The 19,075-nt window shown below is 35.6% G+C and overlaps 1 long non-coding RNA gene and 1 pseudogene across 1 annotated transcript; both read right to left on the minus strand.

The window, feature by feature from the left end:
- Positions 1-1,160: 1,160 nt before the first annotated feature.
- Positions 1,161-9,978, minus strand: LOC104424372 (annotated as a pseudogene).
- Positions 9,979-16,674: 6,696 nt separating this feature from the next.
- LOC120290006 lies at positions 16,675-18,878 on the minus strand. The gene is made up of 3 exons (XR_005547842.1): positions 18,726-18,878; positions 18,587-18,628; positions 16,675-16,729 (listed from the first exon to the last, which is right to left on the minus strand). It is a non-coding gene; the product is annotated as an uncharacterized LOC120290006 (long non-coding RNA).
- Between the last annotated feature and the right edge of the window lie 197 nt (positions 18,879-19,075).

Raw genomic sequence — 19,075 nt, forward strand, 5'->3', positions numbered from 1 at the left:
ACTTTGGCTGCATCTATATCCCCAGTTGGAATTCCCAACATATTCTTCCGTGAAATATTCTCAAAATTGTGATATTCACAACACGGGTCGCTAACTTAGTGCTAGTAACATTTTTCTTTTCCAGTCAGTAACTTTCCAAGCATATCAAGTAATGGTCATGGGAGCAAAAAAAGCCACAGATTTGGGTCCGTCTACAGTCCTACAGTCCTATAGTCCAATACACAGTTGTATCTAAATTTGTTTTCCCAACATGAGTTCGTAACTCTGTACTAGTAACTTCCATTACGGAGTCAATCACTTTCTTAACAGATCAAGTGCGGGACCATAGAAGGACACGAAGATTTGAGTTTGTATACAATTCCATGTAAAAAGAAAAGTAGAATTGAATATTATGACTGTAAATTTATCGGTGAGGTGATAATTTTCCCAACTTGGATTAGTAGCTTTGAGCTAGTAACAAGTTTCAAGCAGATCATACAGTCTCAAGATCATAGAATTCTTCGGTGATGTTCAACCTATCTGCTCATTGTAAATTACCCTATCAAAAACGAAACTTCTCACGGATAGAGAAAGGTTCATGTAAATACCGGTACATAACCCTGAAATTAAGTATCTCTCGTTATGTATTGTCCTTTTCATCAAAACTGACAATGCTGCAGTACTCTTTCAATGTTTTAACACCAGGACTAATAGAGAGCAGGACAAATTGATGACCAGCACAATAAACTGTACAGCACACAATCTCCTAATATTGGTTTGATAGACAAAAGCAAAAGCTTCTTCACTACACAAGCCTATTTGAAAATTAGGGCAAAAAACATTATTAATCATTAAAGACCTCTCTCTCTGGTCTTAGCAGATTATAAAACTGCATTGTTAGATCATACATGAAAATTATTGAGAGATTCTATTGCAGGTTTCACAAATTTGTGGTAAGTGGTTAATATATGCACAGAAGAGTGATGATGCATGGCAAGTGATAGGAAGGAAATAAAAAGCACCGATGGGAAAGAGGGCGACACCTTTGCAAGAAGCTTTGCATTCTCTTCTTTCAGAGACCTCTCCTGAGGTAAACCAAATAAAGTTGCTAGATTAATATAACTAGGAAATTAACAATGCCTGATGAGATGGGATATGCATTCATCATATTTGTCCACTTACCTTTGCTTGTAGCTGCCGCCGTATCTGATCGTTGAATAATTAAGCCTGTAAAAGAGCTCCGTAGAAATATTTTAACTTTCGTGTGTGTGCATGTTGTCCCGAAACCTTTCTTAGTACAAGGTAAAAAATAATAAAAGAGAGAAAATAAGTTGAAATGACGGACGATAGAAATGAAAGGACGATGCTTTGCAACTTGTCCAGAAACATAGTTCAAGAGAAAAGTTGTTCATGGAAATCGGCAAGGTTAACATAATAAAAAACTCATAGTATTCTATTATTTCATGCCAAAGAGTGCGCACTATTTTTTTGTTTCATGTAAATAAGTATCCACTCGTGTCAATAAGTGTCGAGAAACCATTGGTAAAAATTGACCGATGATCCTTTTTTTTTTTTGGTCAGAGAAGAAAAGCCAGTTATTTAACCAAACCGAATAAATTTATTAACTAATCAAATAAGAGTTGGCAACGCCGAATTAGTTGGTTACTTAAACAGAGAAAAGTTAGTAACTCCTATTATCAAGATTGGTAATTTCTAGTTGGGTTCGTGAAGGGTGAAGAGGAGTGAAGTATTTTTATCAACAGAAATCATTTTATAACTAGGAAAGTGATAAAGAGAAGAAAGATCTGCTGAAGTTGTTGGCACGTAAGACAGAAGAGAAAGAGTAGACCTCATTCTCCACCATAACACAATGTTTCCATTAGAGTAGTCAAAGGAAGGGTTAGAGTAGGAAAAATTGCACTAAGAAAGACCAAATAAGCGTTGGTAAGTTAGTCCCGAAAAAATAAGTCTATAAGTCTATAAAGTTAGTCAAATAGAGTTAGTTACCCAAAAAGAGTTAGTAATTTTAGCGAAAAATAGGTCTATAAGCTATTCACATAAATATTTGCAAATATATATAAGAGCTATTAAATTTAAAGGAATGGCAAGAAAAAATAAATAAAATTTAATAAAAAATAAGAGATGTTGATAATTGCACATTGTTGAAAAGAGTCGGTGAGTTCATACAAGTGTAAGTTACCAATAAGTCACTTAGAAATCAGGTAATTGAATACTTTTTTTAATCACGGTTTTTTGTCACTTACAACTCTTTCATAGGTTTATCAAAAACTATCCAATTTATTTTGGAAAGACAAACAATAGAGTCGTCCAGATAACTTCGGGAAAAATACTGATAGAAGAATAATCATGATCTTTTACTTGTTTATCGTGGGGAAAAAAAAAAGAATAGGTCAATAACTATCAAGAGAAGGGGTGATTTCTGAATGTGCTCTCGTTCTTTCATATAAGGTAGAAAACGCCATGTATGCTTGGAGAAATATTCATTCTCTCCTTTCATATGCCAAGTTGAATATTTTTAGTCTATTCAGTTCCAATCTTACCATGTGATTGCAGTCTCTCTTGAAATTGGTGTTTCGGCTCCTGTATGGATATGATAAATCCTGTTATTCATTTAACGGAAATTGTTTCTCATTGTTTTCTTCCCCTTCTCACCATATCCATGCCTCCAAATACAGCGGCTACTCTATGAAAGTTCTCAAGACATCTACTTCGCTCAGAGAAAAGGACAAATATGCTAAAGACGCATGTACCTTTCTTTCCCTAATGCTGCTCAAACTTCGCTCGAGCTGATCCCCTCTCTGTTGGATTTCATCGATTGAGCAAGATCCAAGACATTCTCCTGATAGCTTCCTGATGTAAAAAAGAAAAGGAGCACGATAGTTTGGGAATTAGATATCAAGAATCCATTTCAATCCACAATATATAAGAGAGAAGTTTCAAAATTTGTGGACCGTAGAGAAACTTCAAGAAGCTCAATCTTCCTCTCCATGTCAGTGGTTTCTTGCTTCAGACGCTGCACATATATGGAGATTGTGACATTTATGAATCCAGTGAACGGAACAATACAAACTGAACAAATTTGAAATTAGTAATAAATAAAACCAATCATAGGGACCAAATTTGTAACACTACAGCTAAGACTGCTACTATAAGAACCCTAATGTTCTTGCAAAATTTGTAGCTGCCATAGTCAATTCTATGGCATACCACCTCACTAATTCTTGAGATCAAAGGTAGGGTTCTAATCAAGAACGCAGTTCGATATTATTACAATCTGCAAATACATACATAAAGGTTCAACACCAACAATCAATTTTAAGACTTCTTCAAGAAAACAATAATATGTAAATGCCCAAGGAGGGCATGTTTCTGAGGCATAAAGTGGTGGATGATGAGTGGGATTTCAGAAGCTGAAACCGTTTTCGCGGACCAGTTAATGTCCTGAGGACATGTACAAAGATCAAAATAGCACTTTTAATGTTATAATTAACTTGGAACCTATATGTCCCTCTGTACATATCAGCAGTTTCTCCTCTCTGCTTCCCAGTCATTGCCAAAACACATAAGAGTGGTAAGGCTTGCGATAATATTACAAGTCCTTTATCTAACCATAACAGCACTTTGATAGCACAGCTTTGGTGGCTCTCTCAAATTATTCCCACCTGTACTAGACTATCATTTTGAGATACCTGACTTTTGCTGTAAAGTATGAAATTTGGATGAGTTTTCTAGAATTTGGTTCACGAAAGGTAATGCATACTTAAAAAGAATAATTCTAGACATATTAAGGCTTGTCTCCTAAATTTTTTTACTTTATGACCCCCCCAAAAAAATTCATTTACTAATTGATTATGTAGATTCCTGATAGGTACTTAAACGAGTTTACTAACTTAAATAACATTTATGCAATGGCACATCGCTTAGCAAACCAATGTAGAAGGTATTCCCCCCATTCCTCATGCTTAAGAACCATGAAGCATCTCTCATGTACAAAATCACATGCATCACATATATGTATTTAACCTTGTAAACGTTCAATTTTTCATTTTCTATTTTTATTATTCTTTCAAAGTGAAACATTTACTGCTATTTTTCACCCAAAAAAAAAAAAAAAACATTTACTGCTATCACTCAGACAAGAGATGTACTTATGAATGAACGCTCCAAGTTGCTATCCCCATTAATGGTCATATTCTGTTGATGCAGACAAAAAGACTTACAAAGTTAAAATTTGAAATATTGACGTTTTCACTCAGCTTTGGTGACAATGGATGTAATGAAAATCAACAACTCAAATAAGAGTTGAAAATGATTAGGATTCTTCTTCTAGTTGAAATAGCGATCTTATCAATTAAGATTTGAGCACTGTTAGGATTTAATTAAGTTCAATATTCTAGTGGTGGGACATTGTATTTCTTGTATAGATGTTTCCTATTTCAATCAGGTTTCTTATTGAGAAGTTTCCCATACTAAGTAAGAGTAGGATTTCTAGAATAATTTAGCAATTTTTTTTTAATTCGCGATGCGATAATACTCTTACATGTGATGCCTAAGAAACCCCATTTGTGATGCTCAGGCTGTTTTATGTCTGACGCCTAAAAAAATTACCTAATTTGAGTTGTCGTCCATTGAAAATTCTCTTCAAGTTCTTATTAAGTTGAACTCACTGCTTAGGGAGATATCATCCACTATATCAATTTTGTATAATGGTAGAGATGATATGTCCTGAATAGTGAGCTTCAAAGAAAACTTGAAGAGAACAAACGATTCAAAATGAATAAGTTTCTTTCGGCATCACATCTATACTTTCTAAGCATCTCACCTAGGGTTTCAAAAGTGCCACACTTCAGAGAACGATTCCATCACACAAGAAAGAAATACAATCCTTAAAAACCTTTCTAGGATTAATGATACTCCCACTAGGAAGACTCCAAACAAGAAATAGAACTGAAATAGAATTCATCTACAAAAGAATTTAATGTTCCATTTGTGACGTAAGTAGAAAATTTAAGAAAATCCTGATGGTACTCAAATCCTAATTGAGAAGACTAACACAAAAATCAACTAAAAGAATAATCCAAATCCTAGGTGTCACAGGCCAGCAACGACCATCATCATCAAATCTTTCTAAAAACATCGGCCTGTTTGATATTGTTGCCTTCATTACTGGCTATAGTTCATGATTTATCCTCAATATAATAGACATCATCACAACAAACTCAAGCAGAAACTGATTTCGAAGGTTAAAATAACACGTTGAGAATTGAGGTCATTTCTCTTCATCTCTTACAATGAAATAACACTTATAGAGTGCCATGTCACTTGTTAAACCAGCTCAGAAAGTGTTCCTAGCATTCGTCATGCTTAAGGACCATGAAGCAGCTCTCATGTGCCAAAGCACAGGTATCATGTATATGCATTTTAACATCATGAAAGTTCAATTTTCCAAAGCGCGACTTGTTTTGCTATAACTCCGCCAAAAGATGTATCCATGAATGTGCCTTCCACGTTAGTGTTCCCATCAATAGAGATATACTGTTGATGCAGACAAAAGGATTTACTAAGTTGATATTTGAATATCGATGTTTTTACCAAGCTTCAGTGAGTATGGATGCTGTGAAATTCTACAACTCAATGACCTAAAAGATCATATTGAGATCAAATTGGAATTGATTCAGAAGTATGAAGTAACAAGTTGAGAATTGAGATCATATCTTTTCATCTCTTGCAATGCAAATAAACCGCACAAAGAAGCATCTTCATCAAACAAGGGAATTATAAAAGTGAACTTCTAAAGAGATTCAAAGAGAAAAGGTCATTGATCTGCAGGAAATAGGAAGCTTCATGATCCATATTGTTCTGCATCTATTTAGACATTTCGTAGAAGAAAGGTTGTAAAGTAGTCCCTTGCGAGCTGCGAATTATGAATTAGAGATATAATTTATTTATTTTTTTAACATGAAGAATTAGCAAAAAAGATGCATAACCATTCATCATCTTAGTTCTATCCAGCCTGGTATTTTTAGATTTAGCATTTGACTAATAATATAATATGTGGAGCCAGGAGCTGTCCCTCTCATGAATTACTCATTTCTTCATTCTATGGTTTCACTTGAATTGATAAAAAAAAGAAATACAATAATTGACTTGGCATAAAGTAAGTTTATCCGCAACTTATCTTGGATATATACACCTTCTCGTTAAGAGAAAAATTACCACATTAAAGATGTATTCAGAAGTTGAATGTCACTTGACTCTATCCCTTTTTGTACAAGTATATCATCATCATTAGTATGATATCTACTTTCTGGTTCTAGTGATCCATTTAAATCATGTATGCAGGTAGATTGTCGCGTGATTCTTTGCATACCAGGCGACTATTTATGCATACACAAGTATATATTATAAGGCTGTTGGAGAAATAGGATTTCTCGTCATTTGTGTTCGTATATAGACTTCTTTGTAAGTCCCATCCTGAAAAAAGTTAGGTAATGTGATTTTATATGTTAATTCACACACACACAAAAAGAGGAAGTTGGTTTCTTACATACAGCAAAATGAATAAAAATTGAACTGCTCAACTTGTTTAATTAAACTGAGAATCTCACTGAACTCCTTACGAATGCACCTAATGTATTATCATGGAAAGGTTAGAGAACCGACCAGAATATATTGTTCCACATTAGCCTGGTACGTAGCCGCACCACTTGCAGATCTGCGATATCAATCAATTGTCATTCGGATTCTGAAAAAATTGCAAAGATAACATATGAGCTCAGCCACTGGGAATACATTCTCCAAATTAATCAGTATCACCAAAACTAAAGTAATCAAACATTAAAAAAAATTAATGATCATTTTTGCGAATCATGCATGACTTCCAGTGAATATGTATAACCATCACTCACAAACAGAATACGCAGGTAGCATAAGCCTCTGCAAGAAGCTTTTAGCCTCTCAGCAACTTATTTGAAACGATATGAAGTACTTGCAAAAGTCTTGGTTGCCCACCTTATACTTTGTAAATAATTGATGCCACAGAGAGTGTAGAGAAGTAAAAAGTAACACTAATGAGAACTTAAATGAATAGGTCGCTCGTCACTCATAGGAATTCATCTAACAGATAAGAGCAAAACAAGAAATCCTTCTTGTTCTCAAGCCAAAGGCTAAATAAGCTATGAATCAAAACAAGTCTACCTTCTCATTCATCATAGCATGCTTATATAGATGAATTTGGAACAACCCTTCAAGCATGAGTAATTACCAAGACTCCTTGAACAGACAAAAGACTCATAGAAAAGACAAAACTAGTCTTACTAGAAAACAACTATACTTAAATAAGGACTTCAGAAACTTAAATGACATTTACTAAACCTTGAAAATATAAGAATCAAATGTAGTTGGTTGTAAGTCTCCTAGTTTTACTAGTTCTGAATTAATGGAATGCTCCGGCATCAATAATCGTGCCAGCAATATTTTTCTTCAAATTTTAGCGTAAATGTTCAATTTCACATTACAAAAGTATATTATGTGCCCACGCAAAGTATATTCAAATGCGAGCACAGATGCAATGTTTTTTGGCCCAGCCCAAAGTCTTCAATATATTCCACATGCCACTCCATGTAAGTAAGAAGTAAGAACAGCACATGATGCTCGAAAAATCATTGTGAAGCAGCACAAGGACTCACTACTTCAGGGAGAAATTGTAAGAGCAAGCAGTTGAATCTACATTTAACTTGTGACTTCAAGTACTTTTTTTCCCGGTAAATGAAGAATAGGAGTACTTTCATGGTGGAGCAACTAAAATGGAAAACATGTACAATTGCAGTCACTTTTGGACGTAAATACTCTATTTATAAGAAATCCAAGAGATAAGTGTGTCGTGTCGCATTAGCATTAATCTATTTTACTAGCGAATGCACTCAATCCCATTAAATCACCACTACACAAATGTAGTCAAGCCCAAAAACTTATTCACCTTTCAGAGCACCCTATAATTAAAAGAACCTGAAGTTGAAGATATCAGGACTTGTTTCAAAGGCTTTTGCTTAGGGTTAAGTACCATTAAAAGATCAACTTGAAAATCTTTTGCAGGTTTTGTTTGATTCGGAAGAGAGATTAATTATGCTTTAAGTTTCGATTCAATGAACCGTGATTTGAAATGCTTCTTGATTATGGCAGTAGATAGCTAACATATTAATTGATTTCCCGACTGATATAATGCGTTTCATATGAAATTTCTAGTTTTTGCCTTGTGTTATGGTCATAAACTTGAAACATGGATCTGCATGATTTGTAAGATAACTATTATCACATAGGATAAATAAAATAGCTTTAATTCACTTCTGAGTGGTATAATTACAACGAACTGAATCAAACAAGGTATGGTTTGAAAGGCTTCACCCCTTTCAAGTTAAGTTTGGTTTTCTTCAACAATTTTCCAAGCAATCATTGTTTGGAAAAGATCTACTTCGAATAGAATAATACCTAACTGCAAATACGCTTAATCATCATGCCTCAAGAACCTAGAAGCAGCCTTAACACCTATAACACTTCAAAAAGGAACACTGCAGGCGTGCTCACTTCATATCAATGTGGAATTGGGGGGAAGGCTGAACTGTTACTTGTCAAAACCAGAAGGACCAGACAATATCAGTCCCTAGTTTCACTAAGATCAAATTATGTTTTCATTCCCCAAGACAAAGTACTAACTATCCTAACATGTGAATTAGCTGGGGGAGATCAGTACTTGCAAGATATTCAACGATTCGTTTCCTCAGAAGAGCCATTAAGAAAGAGGGAGTCCAACTCCAACGCCACGGCGTACACAATGGATGGCTTTGATCATCTAATCCCCCGCATCTAGCCAATTGATTAGGTACCCCCCAGTGCACTGACTATCCAAAAAAATGCGAAAGAGAAGATTTTATAGTTTCATGCTTCCTTTCCTCAGCTAATTTCAACTAGGATATTTGAAAAAAAGGCATTGTTCTTAAACATTGTCCGAAAATGAGAACTAGATTGGTCATCATGGTGGATTAATCCATGATCGAAGGGGAATAGCATTCAACGCTTGACCAAAACCAAAAATGGGAGGAAAAAAAACATGCCATGACGCTGTCTATTATTTACACTTTACAAACATACAGCGTATATATGTGCATGTGCCCTCATTTTGGACATAAGAATGTAAACATGGCTCAATCACGTTGCCCATCTAAAATCAACTTGAGAAATTATAAAATCGATATGTGAACGTACTCCGAATTGCTTGAGAACTTGTGAAGCCTTCCTTTCTGTGAAAAGATGATCACCGCGACCTCGGCGTCGCAGAGGACCGCAGAGGACCGAGAGCTCATAAGCTTTCTTCAGTAGCCCAGTCCAGCGCTTTGAGAAGGTGACTTGCTGGCTCGTTGTGTTCTCAATTCGCCTCATCTGAACTTTGCCTCTCGCCATGATTAAATTCTTCCTACATACATGATGGTTATCAACCCTAAAATGGTAAGTACTCAAACGTAGCGATGAACATAACAAATATACCTCAACGATCAAAAATAATAACTCACCAGGACTTTCGCAGCGTCAACCAGCTCAAGATTTATCTTTTTATCCACCTCCTATTGTCTAGACTTTAGACTGAAATTCTTCAGAAGCTAAAAACACCGCAAGACAATTCACACTTCTTTTTTTTCCAAACAGACGTGAACTATATCATCATTCGAACACAAGCAAAAACCACAGGATAAAGATTTCGCAATCAAAGGTTGGAGAATTATAGATTTGCCCAGGGTATTAAATGGGGAAGCTTCTCTACTCTACGTCACAAAAATGAACCACAATAAATTCAGACACCCTACAGAGGGATGAGAGCGCGAAGGCAAAAATCAAAAAACTGGAACGAAAGCAAAGGATATTTGGCAGCTCACGGATCTCTCTTTATTTTGTGGCCACGAACATAAAAAGCAAAAAAAAAAAAAAAAATCATTACTATTCCAAATTCAACGATCTTCTACTCGGGGCAAATATGGTGTGAGATACCCATCAAAAGGAAATACAGACAAAAAAGGAAAGAAATAAGGAGGCAAGCAAAGCATTCAAGTTCGACCGAAACGGCATGGTGAAGAAGCAGAAGGATTGTCTCGTTTTGATTAAGTTATGAAAAAGAGAGTAGAGAGAGAGAGAGAGAGAGAGGAGATATTAAGTTTTTTTTTTTTTTAAATATTCTTTGCCAGCGGGCTTCAGCTTCGGCTGCTGTGGCCTGTGGGACATTCGAATGAGAGAGCACTAAGAAACGAAACGGGTGAAAAGAAAGAGAAAAAGGTCGTACGATGGCCATAAATTGTGGACATCACCGTACCATGGCGCGCGCTGTTAACGAATGGGACGTTGACAAGTGGGAAAACATTATCTCTCACTTAAACTCAGTGAGCCTCCACTCGACCGATGGAAAGAGGCTCTGTCCTTTTCTTGGGCCTAATAGGAACAGCCTCGGGGCTCTTCTTCGATCGGTTCCTCTCCTAATGGGTTTACAAGCACTAGGAGTACTCGAAATTATTACCATGATATATTCATGGATAAAATAAATACAGATCTATCCTTCAGCTTATCTTTTCTTCATGTTCTTCTCATAATTCCTCATTATTTAGGGGCGTAAAAAATACCCGAAACTTTTCAATTTGGATAAAAGTAAAGAAATTAAGGAGATATGTGATTTTGGACAAAACTATTATATTTTGATAGAATACGATTAGAGCAAACATATCATGATGTCAATAAAATGGTGGAGCTTGGAGACTCCGAAAACCTTAGAGATAACAAAGATTGAGGCTGCCAATAAAATTATAGTTCCTGAAATTGATGATATTAAACAGCTAAAATCATGAGTAGACAGAGAAGGCAAATTGGACAACCAATACATTATGATTATACATATATTACTCATGTATTGATTATAAAGATATAAGGTAGGAACACATGAGCCTCCGTCTTACTTTGAGGCCATAGCTAGTACTGAATCATTACAATAGCTAGAGATTATGAGTGAACGGATGGAATCACTCCATTAGAATTAGACGTGGGAGCTTGTCAAAATAGCCAAAAGCTAGAATATCATTGGAAACAAGTGGATCTACAAATGGAAGGAGGGCATCAAAGTATAAGGTGAGACTTGTTGCAAAGGATTGTACACTAGAGGTATGTAACCAGACCAGGTAAACCCGGTTCCCGGACTGGCCCACACAAAAAACAAGGTCGGGAACCGGTTCCAGTTGAAACCGGTCTGAGAACCAGTTTCGAGGGATTACCCTCCTGAGAACCGGATCGATCGGACCGATTCGAGAATTGGTTTGTAAGCCAACTCAAAAGTCCAAAACCCTAATTTGTTCCTATGTTTCTATCTTTACCTCTTACACCCGCAGACTTCTTCACAGCGTTTTCCTTTATCACGCCATCGCCAACTCCCCGTCGCGCTACTTCCTCATCTGCGTTCATCAGCTTCCTTGTCGCGCCATTGCCAGCTCCTCGTCGCACCATCGCTAGATCCAGTTCGCTGTCATGTTGCTTCCTCATCTGTGTTCATTTGCTTCCTCGTCGCACCATCGCCAGCTCGCCCCCATCACTAAGCCCCTCGCTGGCAAGAAGCTCGGCAAGCGCGCCCTCAAGCTCATCTACAAAGGTAATGCCCCTTGAAACCCTTACTTGTTGTCTCGTGTTAACATGCATTCTTGCTCCCTTTCTTCTTTCCGTTGGTTGGCGAGTTGCTAATGAGTTTTGGGTACGTGATTCGTGCGGATATACAGTGACTGATGGTCTCAACTCTTTATGAAACCTATTCGATGGAACTTTAGCTGGAACTGGGTGCATCGAAATGCTAGTTCTCTTTGTCGATGAGCTAAATATTCATTGCGAATGGCAAGCACAAGGGGGCGGGGTGGGCTTAAATGGGTGTGCTGCGTGTTTGTGGTTCAATTGAAATTTCTTTAGGCTGACTATTGGCATGTCCTTGTGGTTCTTCTTGATTGGCAGCTGCTAAAGACAAATGCTTGGAAAGAGGCATGAAGGAGGTTGTTAAAAGCATTTTGCGTGGTCACAAAGGGTACAAATTTATCCTTTTTTTCTAGTTTGAGCACAAGTGCCAGTCAATACAAGGTCGAATGAAATCTCTATAATTGCTTGGAGCCACGTCTTTTGTTCTGCATAGCGTTGGCTAGGGAATGTTTGGGTTGTTGTTGAGCCCAGATATTCGAAAAGAGATTTCATTTACTATAAAAACTAATTTGTTTTTTTTTAAATCTTAATGTTATATAATTTGTTTTTAGTTTTCAGTCAATGGATCAAGACAAAGACATATCAATAGAATATGGAAGCTGTTTGTGTAAATCGTTGGTGGATTTTCAATTGGGATTCACTTTTTATTTTGGTTTTGAGATTAGAAAAGTTCTATTTTCTTTGAGATTGATTATTCTACTAGTTTGAAAGCGTGCATGGTGATACGTATGAACTTTTGGATAGGAATGAGAGTCATTAGCATTTCGATCGACAGTATTTTTAATCGCTAGTCCTCGCTATTTTTATGCAAAACAGGTTGTAAGGTTGATGTTCATAAATTTTTATGTAAAACAGGTTCTTGTATAAACAGGGTTGACCCTAAAACCAGACCGGAAAATTAGGGTGGGTTGGTTACAGAGTTCAATACAAATAAGGTTGTGTACAAGGTCCAAAAAATGGGAACCAATTATAACAGGATTGGGTACAAAGTCCATGTCTAGATTCTACCCACCAATTATAACAGGGTCGAGTATAGGGTCCAAGTCTAGATCCTACCCACCCTAGACTCGATCATCCCTATTGTACACAACAAGAAAGCATCATTGATTACAACAAGGTGTTTTCTCCTATTGTAAGGCATTTTGATATTTGAATATTACTTGTCTTAATTGCTATACAAGATCTCGAGCTAGAATAGCCGGATGTCAATATGCCAATTTTTAATGATGAGTTAGAGGAGCACATTTATATGAGGAAACCAAAATGATTTGTTTTTCTGAGTAAGGAAGAGCATATTTTTTTATTAAAGAAATCTTTTTATGGGTGAAAACAGTCTCCTAAGTAGTGGTATAATCATTTTGATGTTTTTATGACTAGTCAAGACTATTCAAAAATCAGTTAGATGGCTTACTTTAGAAAATAGGAGGATAGATATTTGATTTATCTATTAGTATTTGTTGATGACATATTGATAACGGTTAAGATTTTGTATGAAATTGATGTGTTGAAGAGGTAGTTGACTACTAGATTTCATATGAAAGATTTGGGTACTACATAAAAGAAAAAATGTCAAAAACGCTTATTGGATCAATTATATGAAAAGCTTTTGTTTTGAATTGTGTTGTGAGTTTTACTTGCAATTAAGTCATTTATATATAAATATTGTAGGTTTAGGTATACTCTAGGTGTGGGAAACAATCAAGCATGTAAGCGATTATTAACTCTATGATTCTCCAATTATTAGTAGATTTCTTGCTAGCTTTTCTCGTTAAGAAGTTACCAACACATAGACCAAATCACGTAAATTTTTAATGTTTTTTCTTCCTGACTTATTTCTATGGTGATTTTGCATTTATTTAATTCATAAATTCCAATATTTTCCACATTAATTTTACAAAATTTTAGATGGACAAGCCACCATATCGATTATAAAATACAAAAGATGAAGAGAACATAGCTAATGCAATGTGAAATGAAAAGGACACTAAAATAGCACAAGGCCTTTGAATAAATCACATGTCAATAACATGGACCTTTAATTAAATTGCATATTTTTATTAATATATTAAGCCAAAGCACACACCTTACTCATATGACCAACATGCCCCATTTATCATGTTTCACATCACAACAATCTTGACCCTCTCAACTATTTCATATTATGTTCTTTTTTTCAATAACTAAGTACATTTTATAATGCAAATATTAACACAATTGGAGGGCATCTTCTCTCTACCAACTCAATACAAAGGCAAGTCTTTAAAACAAAGATGCAATCCAATTTCCACTGCCGCTAATACTAATTGAGTTTCTTGGACAAAAGGCAACCATAACATTCTCAATGACCTTTATACAAAGCTAAAAGGCCTTTAAGCTAGATTTGAAAATCTAAATATCCTAGAAATCACACAAATATCTATCAATTGAGATGGCATATATTTTCTCTTTTAGCAAACCAACAACCTTAAGTCGAGTTGACAAATAGAGTGAGTTTATCTCCCTGCTACTCATAGTATTTACACATAATGGCTGATATTAAGAGAAGTATGTATGCGTTTGTCTAATTTGAGTAATGGTTAAGTATTGGAGAAGTAATGCTAAATCATGCATTGACATAATATACACATCGTCAATTGATTAACATTTTAACCTATAAGTCATTATTTCAACATGTACAAAAGGGTATTTTAAAAAGTCGTCATTTGGTTTATTGGTAGTTTGGTTAAAATGATCGAAATAGAATTAGTGATTACAAATAGCATTTCGCATAAAAAGATAATCCAATTTTACTTTAAAAAAAAAATCAAAAGGGATTCTTGTCATTTTAGTCAATGGGATTCATCCTAACAAATTTCACATTTAAAAGTACTCACTTAATATTGATTTGCTTCCCCACATCACTTTCACGGGTTTATTTGATGCACAAAATCCCTTTTTCTTATTTATGAGGACATTTAGGTACTTTTCTTGGTTTGGGATTGAGACATCCAAGACAATGTTCTTGTTTTAAGAAAAGGAATTATTGTAGTATGATGTTTTATAAAAAAAATCACACTGATATTGGATTATAGCTAACAAGCCAGCCATGGATCTTGATGTAGACTAGCCCAAATTAATTCTTGACAAGTGACCGGGCAGAGGGACCCATTGTCTTTCGAATCCAAGCTTGTCCATAGATTTTTCCATCACAAAGAATGAAAACAAAGGGAAAAATAGAAAGCTCATACATAAATTTTGTCTCCTTTTTCTTATTTATTTGTATTTCTTATTAATTGTTAAGTTGGATGCTCCGTACATTTTAATCATCTCATGTGTCACGAGAGAATTATCAAAAAAATCATAAACTTATTGTACTTTGATAAATTTAGCCCTAAACCCATGAATACCGGCCAAACAGTTGACCGGCTAACGTTGATGTGACAATTTTTAAATTTTTAATTTTATTTTTTTTTCAAATTTTAAATTTTTTTCCTTTGTTTTTTTTTTTTTCCCATCTTCCTCCTTCCTCAGGCTGATCAGAGGCATGGGCCGGCAAGCATGGGCCGGCAGGGGTGAGCCTTGCCTAACCATAATGAGGCCTTGCTAGATCTAGAGACTTAGCCTCACCCAATCATGGTGAGGGCGAGCCTCACCGACAACTAGCAAGGTCAACCCTCACTAGACCTAGCCATGGCAAGCCCAGCGATGGTGAGGCCGAGCCTTACCAAATTTGACGGGGCCCAACATCAGCCTAGCCAATGGTCGGTGGGGGCGAGCGTCACCATTGGTTAGAGAGGCTAAGCTATGGTGGATGGCGATCGGCCAAAGAAAGGAGGAAGAAGGGAAAAAAAGAAAAACAACAAAAAGGAAAAAATATATATATATATATATATATATATATATATATATAAGAATTATTTAAAAATATGAAAATTTTATTTAAAAATTATCATGTCAAGATCCACAAGGTAGCCAACGATAGCTGACGTCAATATTGATCAACTCAATTTGGCCAGATGAATTAAATTGGCATAATTGGAAAAGATTTAGAACTCAATTGGTTGAAAAAAAAATTTAAAACTAAATTGACACAATTACAATAAATTTAAGATATTTCCGGTAATTTTTCCCACGTGCCATTGATTATCCTTAAACGTCTGTCCCTCCAATACCCTTCCAATTTAAGGCATCGCCTTGGAAACATGTCATCACTCACAAGCCCAAATGGAAGCTAGCTTCTCGAATGAAAAAAGTTGGATCTCGTTGTTTGGGATGAGTTACAAATCTATTGAGTAGCCTCACGTTGCAACATGACAATTTTGATTCCAGAATATTTCAAATGTCCATGACCTTTATGTCTACCTATGTCCACGCCAAGGGAAATTATAGAGGTGATGAATGAAAATTTTTGGCTTACCCAACCTTTAAGAGGTGTCCGACCAAAAACAAAACCTTAAAGAGGCGTCCTCAGACCGAAAAATAAAATAAATTGAGAACCTCAAAGAGGTATCCAATGATGTTGAAATGCATGCAAGCAATTAAAAAATATGCTCAACAAAGACATTTGTTTCTTGGAATCAACCGATGTGTAACTCAAATGTGAAGCCCAAGGTGCAAGCAAGTTATTTCCTTCATTTCGCTGAATCTTCCTCGTATACGTCTGTCATTGTTCATTTCTAATTTGATCTTTCTTTGCCTTCGCTATTCTTACTTGTGGATCTTGGAAATGACTACCATGAATCTGATGCATATGTTGACGTGGCTGTGCTAAGGGGAATCTAGCTGAGTAAAGATATAACCGAGTCATATCACCATAATTCTTATTTTATTCTATTGAATAGGTATTATTAGGGTGATGGCGAACTAGTTTAACTCTTTGCCAATCCGATGAACAACCCAGTCTCACCATATGTACTCCGGCTACTCCGATATGTATTGCCGTTGCTCTCAGATGAGCTGTTGATTGCCCGAGATTTGCAAGACACTGAAATTAGAAGAAAGAAAGAAAGAAAGGACCCAAAATGCTTTTAAATTTAATAAAATAAAAAATGCAATTGAATGGTGATAGAGAACTTGGAAACCTTCACTCAATTAAAATGGGAAAAAGCTTCAACACAATTTGAGATTTACAAGCAGAGAACAAGCCTTTCATGGGATCTAATTAGGTGGCGAAGCATCTGTCTATGCACTCAGATCTATTAATGGTCACTGGGAGATCTCAACTTTCCCAACATCCGACTCTAGAAGAGGTTCTCTGCTCCATAGTTGGAAGAAAAAAAGAAAAATGAAAAAAAACTCTAACAGTGGCTAGCTACGCCAGACATGACTACAAGCTTTGTTTCCACCTATAGTCAATGTCTAAAGTACAGACTATATCTTGAAAGTAACATACTCTATGTTGTAAATTTTTCAACAGTGGTCATATTAAAAGGCTATTAGTTTTTGTTATCGAGTTAGAATTTTCTAAACAATCGACTAATGGTTAAAAAATCATAGAAAGACACAGGAACTTTCAGTCCTTCAACAATCCCATGTTAGAAATATAGAATTGTACATGATGATGGTAAGTTGGGTAGTACTTTTCTCAGCATTAATTACTCAAAACATTGTGCTACTAATTTTTATTGCCATATTGGCATTTACTAACTTCGTGATATTTTCACTAGGAAATTTGAATTTATCCCAACAACTCTAGAAGTGATTCTCTTCCGTTCTCCAAAAAGACAAGAAAAAAAAAGCTCAAAAAGTGATTATGTATGCCAAATGTGCTCACTAAGAACTTTTGCTGCATCTATAGTCCACAGTTGGAAAACCCAATATATTCATCCGTGAAATAAATATTCTCAAAATTGTGATATTCACAACGTAGGTCACTAACTTAGTGCTAGTAACCTTTTTTCTTTTCAAGTCAGTAACTTTCCAAGCATATCAAGTAATGGTCATGGGAGCACAAAAAGACACAGAGATTTGGGTCCGTCTACAGTCCTACAGTCCTATAGTCCAATACACAGTTGTGTCTCTCGATCACAATTCCCCTATAATTTGTTTTCCCAGCATGAGTTCGTAACTCTGCACTAGTAACTTCCATTATGGAGTCAATCACTTTCTTAACAGATCAAGTGCGGGATCATAGAAGGACACAGAGATTTGAGTTTGTCTACAATTCCATGTAAAAAATAAAAATAGAATTGTATCTTGTGACAGTAAATTTATCAGTGTGGTGATAATTTTCTCAACTTGGATTAGTAGCTTAGAGGTAGTATTAAGTTTCAAGCAGGTCATACGGTCTCAAGATCATAGAATTCTTCGGTGATGTTCAGCCTATCTGCTCATCCTAACTTACGCTATCAAAAACAAAACTCCTCACTAATAGAGAAAGGTTCAATATAAATACCAGTACATAACCCTGAAATTAAGTATCTCTCATTACGTATTGTCCTTTCATAAAAACGGATAACGTTGCAGCACTCTTTAAATGTTTTAACACCGGGACTAATAGAAAACAGGACAAATTGATGACCAGCAAATTTAACCAGCACGACAAACTGTACAGCACACAATCTACTAATATTGGTTTGATGGACAAACGCAACAAGCTTCTTCACTACACAAGCCTATTAGAACATTAGGGCAAAAAACATTATTAATCATTAAAGACCTCTATTTCTGGTCTTAGCAGATCATAAAACTGCATTGTTAGATCATACATGAAAATTATTGAGAGATTCTATTGCAGGTTTCACAAGTTTTTGGATAGTGGTTAATATATGCACAGAAGAGTGATGATGCACGGCAAGTAATAGGAACGAAATTAAAGCACCGATGGGAAAGAGGGCGACACCTTTGCAAGAAGCTTTGCATTCTCTTCTTTCAGAGACCTCTCCTGAGGTAAACCAAATAAAGTTGCTAGATTAATACAACCAGGAAATTAACAATGCCTGATGAGATCGGATATGCAATCATCATATTTGTCCACTTACCTTTGCTTGCAACTGCCGTATCTGATCGTTCAATAATTGAGCCTGTAAAAGAGTTCCGTAGAAATATTTTAACTTTCGTGTGTGCATGTTGTCCCCATACCTTTCTTATTACAAAGTAAGAAAAAAAGAAAAGAGAAAAAATAAGTTGAAATGATGGAAATCGGCAAGGTTCATATAATAAAAAACTCATGGTATTCTATTATTTCGTGTTATAAGTATCAATTTGTGTGAATAAGTGTCAAGAAATCATTTATAAAAAATGATCGATGACTTTTTTTTTGTCAGAGAAGAAAAGCCAGTTATCTAACCAAACCAAATAAACTTGTTAACTAATAAAAGAAGAGTTGGTA

Source organism: Eucalyptus grandis, chromosome 11, assembly GCF_016545825.1.
Source record: "Eucalyptus grandis isolate ANBG69807.140 chromosome 11, ASM1654582v1, whole genome shotgun sequence".
Taxonomy (NCBI): Eukaryota; Viridiplantae; Streptophyta; class Magnoliopsida; order Myrtales; family Myrtaceae; genus Eucalyptus; species Eucalyptus grandis.